The following is a 12,906-nucleotide window of genomic DNA, read 5'->3' as shown; positions in this document are numbered from 1 at the left end:
GTTAGCCGAGGCGTACGCAGTGGCTGAACGCCCTCCGTGCCATCGAAGATGCTCAACGGGAGGTGTTTCTGCCGCACCTTCGGAGCTCACCTGTCTCCACCCCGTAGTACCGAATGGAAGGCGCACTGAAACAAAGCCGACAGTCGGCGAATTCGAAACAAAAATTCAGCACGGGACTCGAACCCGCACAGTATGGTGATGCTCGTGTGTGCTCCGTCCAACTAAACTTATACGCTAATGGCAGGTGTACTCTAATACACTAATGGCAGGTGTATACGGTTGACTCCCGTCTCATCCACCTTCGGGAGGAACGCCGGGGCCTGGTTCGCAGTTGCAGAATGATTGATTCTGGGGTTTAACGCACCGACGCTTCACAGGCGATGAGGCGCGCTGTAGTGGAAGGCTCTGGATTAATTTTGACCGCCTGGGGATCTTTAACGTGCGCCGAAATCTCGAACACACGGGCGTCTTTGCTTTTCGCCTCCATCAGAAAAGCGGCCGCCGCGGTCGGGAATCGCACCCGCATCCTCGTGATCAGAACCGCAACGCCTTAGCCACTGAGCCACCGCGGCGGGTCGCAGTTGCAGAAGGAAAAAAAACACAATGCAGCTCTCAAACTCTGCATCGCTGCCCAAACCAACAAGCCGCTACCTACGCCCACGCCATAACACACAAAACGGGGTCACCTTCTGCGACCAGCTACAGGGCACACTGAGTACTAAGTGCATATGTGGCGCCTCTTCCACTCTTACCCTCCGCGGTGGCTCTGTGGCTAAGGCGTTGTGCTGCTGAGCACGAGGTCGTGGGCTCGATTCCCAGCCGCGGCGGCCGCTGTTTTGATAGAGGCGAAGGGCAAAAACGCCCGTGTGTATGAGGAGATTTCGGCGCACGTAAAAGATCCCCAGGTGGTCAAAATTTATCCGGAGCCCTCCATTACGGCGCGCCTCATCGCCTGCGTTGCGTCGGCGCGTTAAGCCCTACAATCAATCAATCTTCCACTCTCTTCTGGTTTCCACATCTACGAAGGCCGCTACCTGCAATCCCGTCCGCCGTCTTCTTCACAAGTATTCCTACTGCAATGATAACCTATTTGCTGACTTCGCGACCCCCTTTTCTGGCCCCGCGAGCGCAACACTCCTCCCTACTGCCACGCCGCTTACGAAGGCGCTCCGAACCCACTCTTGACAGGCCCATTCACACTCCTCGATCTTAGGCAAGCCACTCGCAACAGCACATTCGACCACATCCGCAAGACTATCGGCAATGGTGCCTTGGACAACGTGGCACACAGTCGCGTTAAAATGACTTCAAGTAACTCAATGTGGTGCTTACACTTACAACTATGAGCGGGAATTTCTCACCGATATAACTGCGACCACAGGCATCGGGCTCCAACACGTTTCACACACCACAAGGCTACGTCATCTCTTCCCTCCTCTTCAATGTCGCTATTTTTAAGCTTCCACCTCTTCTTTAAATCCTTGCTGCCTCCACCATTCTGTACACGCCGACGATTTAGCACCTTTTTCAGTCACGTGATCTCCTGGCAAACAACTAGGTGCACTTCAAAAAGCCATCGAAACTATCCTCACAAATCTGCAACGTTGAGTCCTGACGTGTGTCCCCAGCAAGTCAGCACTCCTCGCGCTCCGCTTCCGCACCCGTGAATGGCCTCCGGCCATCGATTCTACACCTGTTCACAAATGGCAGCCTCTTCGCAGTGCTAGGCGTCCAATTCCATCAAGACCTTCAGCAAGCAAAGGCCCTCATCGGGACTTTCAGAAAAAGTGTGGCTGCGATTGTCGTAGAAATCTAGACGCACGGCAATAAATTGCCGCAATCATTTTCTTTTGGGGTAAAATTAACGGTGTTGCCCATTTTAGTGCGGCTTATCCTTTCTCTAAGTCATTTCCGAAAACATTGTTGTCGTCACCATAATCTCCGTCGACGTAAACGGTTCGCCAAGAAGCTGTCAAAGCAGTCTTTATCGCCAACAACTTCGTCGACAGAGAAGCAGCCAGAGGCGCGATGACGCGAAAGCGCTTAAAGAAGCTTTCTTGAAGTCCGTGGCAAGATATTTGTGGCGAAGAAAACTCTTTAAAGAAAGTTAACTTTAATTCCAAGCCAATAATCCTGGGTTGATGCAAATTATGGCACGAGCCAGTAACTCCATGCGTGCGCGGACATAGACCTGTCCACGCCGTTGCCCCATGCATGGAGTTCCGCAGACTCCACATCAAGGCCACCTCAACGAGGCTGAAACAGCACTGGCTCCAAAAAATGTTCATGATGAACAGTAAAATAACTGATAAGACTGTTCAATCGTCATTTAAAAATGAACTCAATGTAATATCTCGCGCTATTTGCTCCCGATCCCGACTAGGCGAGCCATTTCGCCCGCATTAACTTTGTGCCCGTATGTAGCGAACGCTGAAACTTCTGCGCACACTGGCGGAGAAAAGAAATTAAATTTTTTTTTCGCAATAATATTTTGGGTTTCAAGATTTATTTCTGCTTGAAGTGAGTGAGGCGCACATACAACATGGATTTCAAAGGAGCTGAAAAATTTACTACGGAGACACTTCCTCTTTCTGAAGGAGTGACGCGCGAAAAAAAGCTAATTATTACAAGAATAAATGATCCACACCTATAAGGATAGTGTTTTTCAACGAACAATGAATCTTCATTTGATAGCTACCTGCTGAGGTTGGGGGCATGGCGGCATGTCTGGGAGTTTCGCAGTTTTACTCTGCACCGAGGAAAGCGCCCTACAACCTATTGGTCGCTGCGCTCATGGGCGAACAAAACAGCATAGAATGCGGCTTTGTACTATGTATAGGAGTGGCGCTTTATAAATTAAGAAGCATGATCCCCCTAATGACACAAGTGCGGCTGAACCGGCAGGAAATCCGTCCCCCCACGTACACCCCCATATTTGCAGAGATCAAGCTGGTTGCTTCGTCAGGCGCAGACAAATACCTGGCTGACACCCACAAAAGCTAACATCGTGAATTCAAACTCCTCAAAAAGTCTTCCACCAGCATTGTACAGGCTACAAACGGGGTTCCTGTCCTGACCCTTAAGCCGAATCCCCGACTGCCACATCTGAGGACGTTGCGTATCCTACTCGGCACGGCCTGGCTGACTCAAGCGGCTACCTTGCCAGACCAGCTTGCTCTAGTGGCTCATATCCGGCGCGCGCTGGAACTGGGCCGCAACCACGAAAGCGTCCCCCGAGATAATGATGCTTTCCTATCCACCCATTCCCTGCGGACAAGTGACACGGGCACCAAAAGCTCGGATTAATGACACATCAATATCGTGGTGCAAACGGAATTTTGCAATGATCACCTGTGCGTGCCTTTCTTCACATTTCTGATGTAATTTTTTCCCTCACCTACCACCTAGTCTTCTCCTGCCCCCAATACCCACGTCCCCACCCCTCCCCTTCCCCTGAGCAGTGGGAGTCCGAGCTGACCAGCTCCGCACCAGAGCGCCAGGTCGCCCTGGTGCGGCGCGCACTGGAGGCAGCCCGGACAAGTGGTCTCCTGGACTTAGGAGGCTAACCACGCCCTTGTACCCCTTCCCTTTGGCTCATTAAACGTTTTGCCACCACCACCAACTATTTTTAAACATGGCTGTCATATAACGTCGCTCGGTACCTCTTCGCGAGCGAAGGGTCCCAATTCGCATCGGTGGGACGCGGAGATATGAAATGAGGCGCGTAACAGAAGGGGCTAGATATGTGAACAGCAGAACTGTTTAAGCTCTTGGTTGCGCCGCCCTTAAACAGAAAAAATATATAGGAAATACCGAGCGCACATGAGCGTGCGTGTCGTGAGGCGCGCCCGGCGTCGTCCAGGCTGGCGCGTGGGCTTGCGCCACGTGAGGGGCTGGCAAATAAAGAAAAGAATACCGAGCGCAAGTACCAGTCAGCGTTTGAGAAAACAGCGTCGCCGACAAAACGACTGTCGTCTGCTCCGCGTTGCTAGGGGTAACCACCTGCGGTCATAAAACTCGGAGTGGCCGCTCTCTATGACTCTGTGCCGCGCACATGTGGGATGGGACGACCGGAGAAGATCTGGACGCCAAGAAGAGGCGGTTTAGGGATGGGACGACCGGAGAAGATCTGGACGCCAAGAAGAGGCGGTTTACCAGGCAGCGCACCGCGCTGCCAGGCGAGAATGCAATGGCACATAAGAACCAGAAGAAGAAGTAATAGTGCCGGTCTTCAACTGCGAGGGAGCGCTCTACGGAGACTTTGCGGCGGCGGGCGAAGAAGTATACGAAGACTACAAATAAAGCACTTTGCTTTGCGTTTGATTTTGTCTTCTGCTGACGATCGCCATATAGTATATACACAGGGTAAATGGTTATGAATGACTTATGTGGCGCTCGTCGAGTTTAGCTTAGTGAGGCGAAACCACCTCTGCTGTGACATCAGGCTTGCAGCACCATTGTGCAAGCTGGCTTTGATTTTTTTCGTTCAGTAGTGCCTGCGTGACAATATCGTTTGCTATACGAATCTATAGTAACGTGGACAGGGCGAGATCTAAGTGGACTGTTGCCCGAACAAGAGTGTCCACTTCGCCTTGTTTTCGAGAGGCGTGGGTTATACGGCTGGCCGCAGTTGAGGACTCGGTACTTATCAGGCCCCATTTTTCTGTGGCCGCAGACGTTTCTGTCTTCTGCATCTGTCAGAAATGTGGACACCCCGAACACGGTGGCTTGCATACGCCATCTTTACCAGCCGTAATAGACGCCAGTGTGAATTTGTCCAGCTCCCTCCGCCGGCGTTTACGCAATGCGATTAGTGCACTCTTAATCTGGTTCCATATAAGTTCCAGTTAAAAAGGGTGATCCATATATTTTATGTGGATCCGAACGAAAGAATAACTGGAACGAGGCATATAGGTGGATCTTATCTGGAACCGTCAGCTTGTTTTCTTTATGTTCGTGTTTTTTATCTGGAACCGAAGAAATGGGGTCATGCGATGTCGGCGGTTCCGGTTACTGTTCCACTTATGTCCCAGTAAACGGTTGGGGAGAGTGCGTTTGTATATTTTTTGCTCGTGTCTTGTTCCACATAACTCGTGCACGGCAGTGAAGTATACACTCTTTCATGCATCAACTGGAACAATGAACCGCATATATATTAGGTGCTTCTTGACCCAAGATGCACGTGCGCGTTTAATATACACGCGCACACCGCACATAAAATATAATGAACTTCGCCGACATCTATGAAACTGCCTTGCAGCAGTTAACTTTCATAATATGGCTAAGCTGTAGTTTTAGTGATGTCCTTTGACAGAAAACGAAATCCCACTTTTTTGTCAACGCCGTACAAAGCATTAAAAATGTCGAGAGGAGGATATCTTAGGCAAAAGAAGAAATTGCAGGAACCCATTTCAAGGTGTACTGCGACACCCAAACCGCTTTCGTGAACATCGTATTTTTCTAATTTGAGGCGTCAAGTACAAAATCAATAGTGACTTCAATTTGAGAAGGACTAAACGTATTCCCTTTCTCCATATGCCGTTCGGGCAAAGCCATAGCTGCTATAGCGCTGAAGAATTCGTGGTGCTTTTGTGAACATCTTCATTACAAAATACTTGTTGAGGCCATTACATTTTATGCATTTGGTTTACAAAGCTTCGCAGAAACGGCAGTTTTTGTTCAACACTCAGTCATCATCTCGCTGTGGTGTAGTACGCGCTCAATGGTACTTAGTCCACGTTACTTATGTTGTGATGGGGTACATGCATAATGGTAACCGACTGCGTCACATTTTACACCACACACATCATGCTACGCATGCAGTTATATGCTTAGAAGTCAGTTTTTGTATTTTGTCTCGTCCCGGCTAGTAATTTTCACAAGCAAAAACGAAAGCCTCTTTGCAGGAGGAGAATGACACAAAACCCGGAGAACTAAATCTACCCCGCGGCATCTGCCTTACATTCTATATATTTATACTGAAATGGCATTCTTATTTCAAATTATGCATTGCAGTATCGCGAAAATTCGCAGTGTTACCCTAATGTTGTTACTTGCCGTAGTAATTCAAGTTCACCGAATGACCTGCCTTCTCCTGCTGGTCCGCCCGTTGCTCTTTTCCTGCACTATTGGTGTACATGAAGAAAAACAGCTGGAAAACGGGCAGATGTATTATTACTCGCTAATTAGCGAGTAATCACACTAAATCCACTATGCGGAAGTAGTTTTCTATAACGTGGGTATCAAAGAGCGTCGCAGTATATATTATTGGTATTGGAAATACTTGTTGTCAAGAGAACGCAGTCAATAAAGAAGCGTCGTTTTGTTTTCACTGCAAAGAACGAAATAAAGCTGTCATCAAAGTGTATGCACACATACCGCACGCGCTCACGGCCCGCGGAGAGAAACAACTTTAGCCCAACTAACGTGTTAAATTGGCTAATACCTGAGCTCTTTGTTCCAGCCTCAGAGCCGCGTAGACGTCCGCTTAGAGGCCTACTCCCATTTTACGAAGCAAATATAAGCGATCAAGGGTGCCGAGCTTGTGATCTCTTCCGCGGACTGGTCACTGGCCACGGCGCGCATCGCCAAAGGCACGGAGGAAGAAAAAGTTGGCCGAAACGATTACGAAACGACCGCCACTTCAGTGCGGCATGCCGTGCGCATGCGTTGACAGCATGGAGGAAAGAAAACCATAGAGTTTCTAAGCTAGTGAGAAACTCTATGAAGAAAACAAGGCAGCGCCGCTTGCGTTGATGCATGGTATAGTGGGACGGCAACGGGTACAACGACGATGAGGGAAAAACGGGACTGCGTGAACACTTTTAACGACAGCAGCGCCCCTACGTCTCAACGTTTACGGAAGCTAGTTTTTGTTCGTCCGCATGCAGCGCAACTAGTGGCCTTCTCTAGCGGTTTTCTCGATTGCTCGCGTTATGCGCCTGATGTACTAAATGAACTGTCGGTCAGACTGGCGGGAACGGTTACCAGTTTGATTGTGGCGTGAAACTGCGGATTTCTTCATGTCCTCGGGCTGTATTTACTGTTCGACGAAGTGAAGTTTTGCCGGGAGGCGCAAAAAAGGTCAGTGCTGCTTATTTATGTTCTGGTAACGGTTGTTGTTCTTTGACTTGTTCATCACTGCGTCCGATAAACGTGCCGCTCCGCTGCCTGTTCGATGCGAGAAACGTTTGCTGCCGTTATTCACTATAGCTTGTGTATTTGTGGGTCGGAGTCGGCTTGACATTTCTGACTGCGTAGGTTAGCTATACTCGGTTACAACTTAAGAACGGCACCGGAGTTGCCGCTGTGCCTCATCACCGCAGCCGGATGTCGCTCCGCGCAGCACAAGTAGCGCGTTACTGGGAATATTTTGAACATGGCACGAGCCGTTTTTGTGTCTTTTTGGACCTAATATGCTTATAAACTACTGCAGCGACGGCAAACAAACTACGTGAGAAAAGGCAGACGCTATCACGCATTCGTGGCAGTCTCCTTTCAAAACGCGCGCGCCCGTTTACATCCGGGTCCGTCGCTTAGGCGGAGTGATACCGTACATGAGCTGGTGCCGTTCTTAACTTGTTCCCGAGTATAGTGCTATTTAGAAAGTGGCCGGTGCGCGCATTTCTCGAGTCTGCATGTCCCCTTATGGTGTGGTGTTGCTTAGTTGTATATTGACGGTTGCTGTACCTGTCAGCGGTACTGAATCTTCTCGGGTTAGTCGCACGCTATTGTCTCACGCGCACACAACATGTTTGTCGGAGCGTCTGTCTTTAGACTTATCGGTATTTTCAAACTTTCGTGTTAATTGCGTTGTGTTGGTCTTCTGAGAGCCATAAATTTACTGTGCTAATCACGCTATTCCGCCTAATGTTGATGTGCGTTCAAGGCGTTGGCGGCAGCGCACTGCTTTTTATCTGTGTTGTGTGTGTAGTTGTTCCTTGTTTCTCCCAATGCCTTCGATGAATTCAGATGGTCTATTTACACTAGTCAACGTTAGTTGGCTCCCTGACGTGTAGTGAAATGCAAGGGAAAGTGGTTGTCTGAGCAGTAGCGTGGTAACAAAACGTTCCTTTTGTGGAGGGGAAGGCAGGTGGAAACACGCAGAAAGTGTGGTGCCGTTTCTATGCTGTCAATGTCAGTGGTAACCTGAGACCTCAGAATAATTACCCATAAAACTCGCGTGTGGACTATTACAAGTTTTAACGTCACAAAGTAAGTTTAAAAATAATCCATTCCTGCCATTTTATGCTATCAATGTCAGTGGAAGCTCGAGAGTTGGAATAATTTTCAAAACGCTCGGGTGCAAAGTTGTTGCATCATGATGTGCACCAAACATTAATCCATTTCTGTTCTACTTTGAACGTAGAAATTATACTGCAAAAGCAGATTGCTACATTCTGTATTCATACTCTATGACCTGTTCAGAAAGCGTATATGGCTGACTGTGGAGACATTTGGCCCTCCACTGATAGGTTGTGACAAATGTTTTGTTCCTCTGCAAAAAAAAAAAAAAAAAAGAAAACAAATTATTTCCTTTCTTTACATGCTCCTGCGAAGTCATGGTTGTGGCATTCACTGGCTGAAGACATCTTTGGCATGCTGAAGGTTCGTCGGTGAGAGTGTGGCGGATTATGAATGCCCTGTGGAGCTCATAAGCCACAAAAGAGTACTTTTTTAGTCGTGCATATTGTGCAGATATTCACCAGTTCGCATAGACCAAGGACAGGTGAGCGTAAAGTATGTTCAAATGTTTTAATATCTCAAATTGTTTAGCAAGAAAAGATATCAGGGCTTCCGCTGTAAAAAAGACATTCTACTTTCGTGGAACGAATCAGACATTGTTCAATATTTTCTCGTGCTCCCTGGGTAAAACAAGGCATAAGTTTATTCTCTGATATTTTTGTAATGTTTATTTTCTAGGCAATAGGGCGAAGATAGACCTAAAACAGCGGTACAAGGAATGCATAAGGCCATTTTAATTGTATTTGGACCCCTTCTTGGAAGTGTATCATCAGAAGGCAACACATTAAAATCTCTTGCACGGGATGCAATCATTGCATTCTACAAGTAAGTATGCACTGCCATTTTTGGGTCTTTCATGGCGCGTTTTTAGGTAGTTTCTTCATAACTAATGGTTTGAAACTTCTTTTCAGTTACAGCTTTGCCTGTGGCTCAAGGTGACAGTACGAGATTTTCGGAACACGTCAGCGAAACTTTCCTGGAAGTGCACTTTGAGACGGCCCTGGCAGAAACACCCGGGTCTTAATTTTGGTTGGGTAAGCTGGCATTTTGTTTTTGCGAGACTCAATTTCTGAGTCTGTTCGTCCTAATAAAATCTCACTGTTAAGAAGCTATCGTGAACGCCAATATTGGCCATTGTGTTCACATTCCGCCTATTACGGATGCTCCAACAGTGGCACAAAAAAAAAACACTATTTTGTATTTTAGTTTTGTAAATATTTAGCTTTTACACCTTGAGAGTTGTTGCTGTGATTTGCCAGCACCACGGACACGCCCAACGTGGTTGCTGCTACAATACGGGGGCAACTGACGATTTAAATTTCCCGCTTTTAATACGCCCGTAGCACCAATAATACTCCCAAATACAGGCGTAGCATGAGTAATGCTTGCATTGGATTTTGACAGGGGGTTAAATAAGGGGTAATTTTTTTAAGGGAATTGTTTAGAGCACAGAAAGTGACGTCTGCAGGAAAATGTGCTATAGTTGCGATTTATAAGAAAATTGTGCAACAGCCTAGTTCAGCATTAGTCAACTCAACTTCTGCCTCATACCACTACGAACCATGGAGGAATACATATCGAGAGGGAAATATTTTAGGTGGAACTAATAAAAAAAAAATGTCTGCCACGGTGCGATATTTATGATTTCCTATGACTGCCCATTTATTCCTTTGTGGTAGAAACATCGTTTAGCTGTAAGTTATAATAAGCCAGCCTCACTACAGCATTCTAGGAAGCACATTATACAGTACAGAGAACATTTTTTGCATAGAGAAGGTGCGTAAAATATAATGCCGAAAGGTGATTATAGTAATTATTATTTGATCATAAACAAAACCTCTCAAGGATAAAATGACCTAGTATTCAAGATACCGAGGCAGCAAAGTTGGATACTTTCCAGAATCAGGGCAATTTCATTCATTGTCTGTGGTGATATTGTTTAGCGCACTTTCACCTTTAACAGCACTCCCAGAAAAAACCCAAGAAATCACTGATTTTAAATCAATTACTGTGTTATGAAAGGGCCTAAGCAACTCGCTCATTTAAAGCAACCATGTAACAAAATTTTCTTGTTTCCTTGAAGGTACATGAGGTGAGCAGTAAGTCTTCTCGAGGCCCGGTTATTCTGAGAGAAGGGACTGGCGGCATCAATATTGCCCGCAAGAAACACATCACGGATTCGCCGCCTGCATTGTCACTTCAGGATGTGGTCATCCTCTTCGCCGCATATGTCATCTTTTTCATCGTTGTGTGGTTGTGTGCCTTTGGAGAGTTCTTGGGTCTTTTGCAGGGAGTTCTTGGAAAGCATGAGAAGTTTGACAGCGGCCTGGTGTCATTTAAGTTGGAGTCTCTGTTGAAATACTTGAAGTGTTCAGCTCTAGTTGGGATTTTAAATTATTGGTAGAGGTTAAAGTATCTCTTGAAAAGCATGAAGGAGAAAAGCATGAAGGAGGTCAGATGAAAGGCATGAAGGGGGTGAAATCAGATGAAGAGGTTTAAGTTACTGGCACACGCAAGTTTCATGTCAACTGAACACTGAAGTCGTGCCTTATTTTTCATCATTGGCACAATGCGCAGGCTGCCTTTGAATCTATTGTGGGTGTTAATGTAGCTCATGGCACCGCATTGTAACGTCCTTATTATTCAAGTGTAGCTCATGAGATTTTTTTCATGGCAATGCTGCTGCTGATGCAAAAGTGACAGTGATTATTTACGCAGATGGCTTCCGCCTTCATTGATAAATTTTAGTACCGGATGTGAGCTTACACCCATGACCTAGAAGAATTGAAAATGTGCGTATTTGGCTTGAACAAGTTTTCTTCTTTGAACAAAGCTGCATTTCTTGCTTGGCAGTAGCAGGGCTTTGGTCACACTGATAGCAAGAGGGGGGGGGGTTTATAGCACGCAACTGTGAATTTCACCTAAGGTAAAATGTTGAGGCTGGAAAAAATGCTTTCAAGTCTGCTTTGTAAAACTGGTCACCTGTATGATTCAACGCTGGCTTGTTTGCTTCTTAAGGATGTCTGACTTGTTCCCGCTTAAATTGATGACGTATATAATTAGTCTGCTTGTTAAATTTTAATATGTGTAACATGCTTCCAGCTTCCTGGTTTGCAAAATTATATAAGATTCACGCTGGCTTTTGTGAGACTTCTTGGGATGAATTATTTTAAACAACTACGAATTGTTTGGGCAAGTAACGTGCCTTAAGTCAAAGGCCTTTTCAGGACGCTCATAAAGTCTATTTTGCCTACAAATAGCTTGATGTTACACTTACGTCTGGTGTCAGGAAATCACTTTAATAATCATGTCTTTAATAATCATGTCTTTCTTTAACTATCTTTAATAATCATGTCTTTAATAATAAAACTATCTTTAATAATCATGTTTTAATTGTCGCATGTGACCTCTCGTGTCAAAATGTTTTATCGTTAATCTTGGCTCGAGCGTTGTTTCCCTAAACTCTTGCACTGCAGTGTTGTAGGTTTGTGATAATACAACCGTGTATGGCTTGTTTTTAGGCCTTTCCCTACAATTTAATAGCAAACTGCATTTTCCCAAACAGTTATGCGTAAACATAGTATGGCAAGCGCAATGAGTCATTCCGCCTTTGAATTATCTTGGTTTATCTGATATGACAGCATATTTGATGCTCACTGTTGTATAATGTCTGTGTCAGTGCCGCGGTAGACGCACACGTCTATTTATTTGTGAAGCAGTTGCCCCTAATACCGTCTTTATTAACCATGTTTTTGAGTAAAGGTGAATATGTGAAAATGCCCCTTGGAGCCTAGTGTTATCGTTATGGTATTTATTCCTTGTACGTTGGTCATTCTCTGTGCAATTTAAAATAGACAGCTATTCAAATCTGAAATGTATCATACTAACACCCAATAAAGTTGTATAGTGTGTTGAAAAGCAGTGTATGAGTCATAATAGTTGGTTGCGTGCGTATTTTAATGAAAGTATATTGTTTCTTTTACATGCAGCTAAAACCCAGAACAGGATTCTGCGGGTGAAGCCAAAGACTGTGTGCCGCTCTAGGTGCCTCAGACCAACTTTTATATAGAACTGTGATCCGATAGGCAACTGTTGGGAACTGTCAGGGACCACACTGCTGCGGTGGTTTCTGCTTTCCAATTGTTGGTATCACTGCGGGTCATATATCAAGGCTGTGTTAAAATGGTGCTTGCGGTTTCCTGCTGATACCAATGCATCCGCCAGCCTGGCATATGACCTCGGTGTGTACCGACAGGAAAGCAGAAATATTAGAAAAGTGGAGTACCATAGACAGCTTCCCAATGTCTATAGGAACACCGTTTTATATAAACAGCTGGCCTGAAGGTACCTGGAACGGCGCACCGGATAAATTCCATAATCATTTTACATGGATCACTGTTCCAGTAACTTAAACTACCCTTTTATTTGGAACAGTGATCCGCATACTTGTATTTGGAACACCGATCCACATAATTTAGTTGCAAAAATATGTGGTGCACTGTTCCACTTAATTTTCAGAATATGTGGAACACGGTTCCAAATATATAACTGGAACTTTTTTGCAAAAAAGTTCCAGTTACTAAGTGGATCTTACGTGGAACCAGATTAAGAGTGTGGTACTGGACATAAAATTCTGGTTTATATGGGCATCGAAAATATTTG

At 45.8% G+C, this 12,906-nt stretch overlaps 1 long non-coding RNA gene across 1 annotated transcript; it reads left to right on the top strand.

Moving 5' to 3' along the window:
- The first annotated feature begins 8,625 nt into the window (after positions 1 to 8,625).
- LOC144170794 (uncharacterized) lies at positions 8,626 to 10,714 on the top strand. The gene is made up of 4 exons (XR_013322678.1): positions 8,626 to 8,728; positions 8,923 to 9,069; positions 9,156 to 9,278; positions 10,328 to 10,714. It is a non-coding gene; the product is annotated as an uncharacterized LOC144170794 (long non-coding RNA).
- Positions 10,715 to 12,906: the final 2,192 nt, after the last annotated feature.

The sequence above is a fragment of the Haemaphysalis longicornis genome, unplaced genomic scaffold (genome assembly GCF_048455015.1).
Source record: "Haemaphysalis longicornis isolate Haplotype H1 unplaced genomic scaffold, Haemaphysalis longicornis Haplotype H1 scaffold_1, whole genome shotgun sequence".
Taxonomy (NCBI): domain Eukaryota; kingdom Metazoa; phylum Arthropoda; class Arachnida; order Ixodida; family Ixodidae; genus Haemaphysalis; species Haemaphysalis longicornis.
Note: the sequence above shows the minus strand (reverse complement) of the source record. Positions and strands in the feature narration are given on the sequence as shown.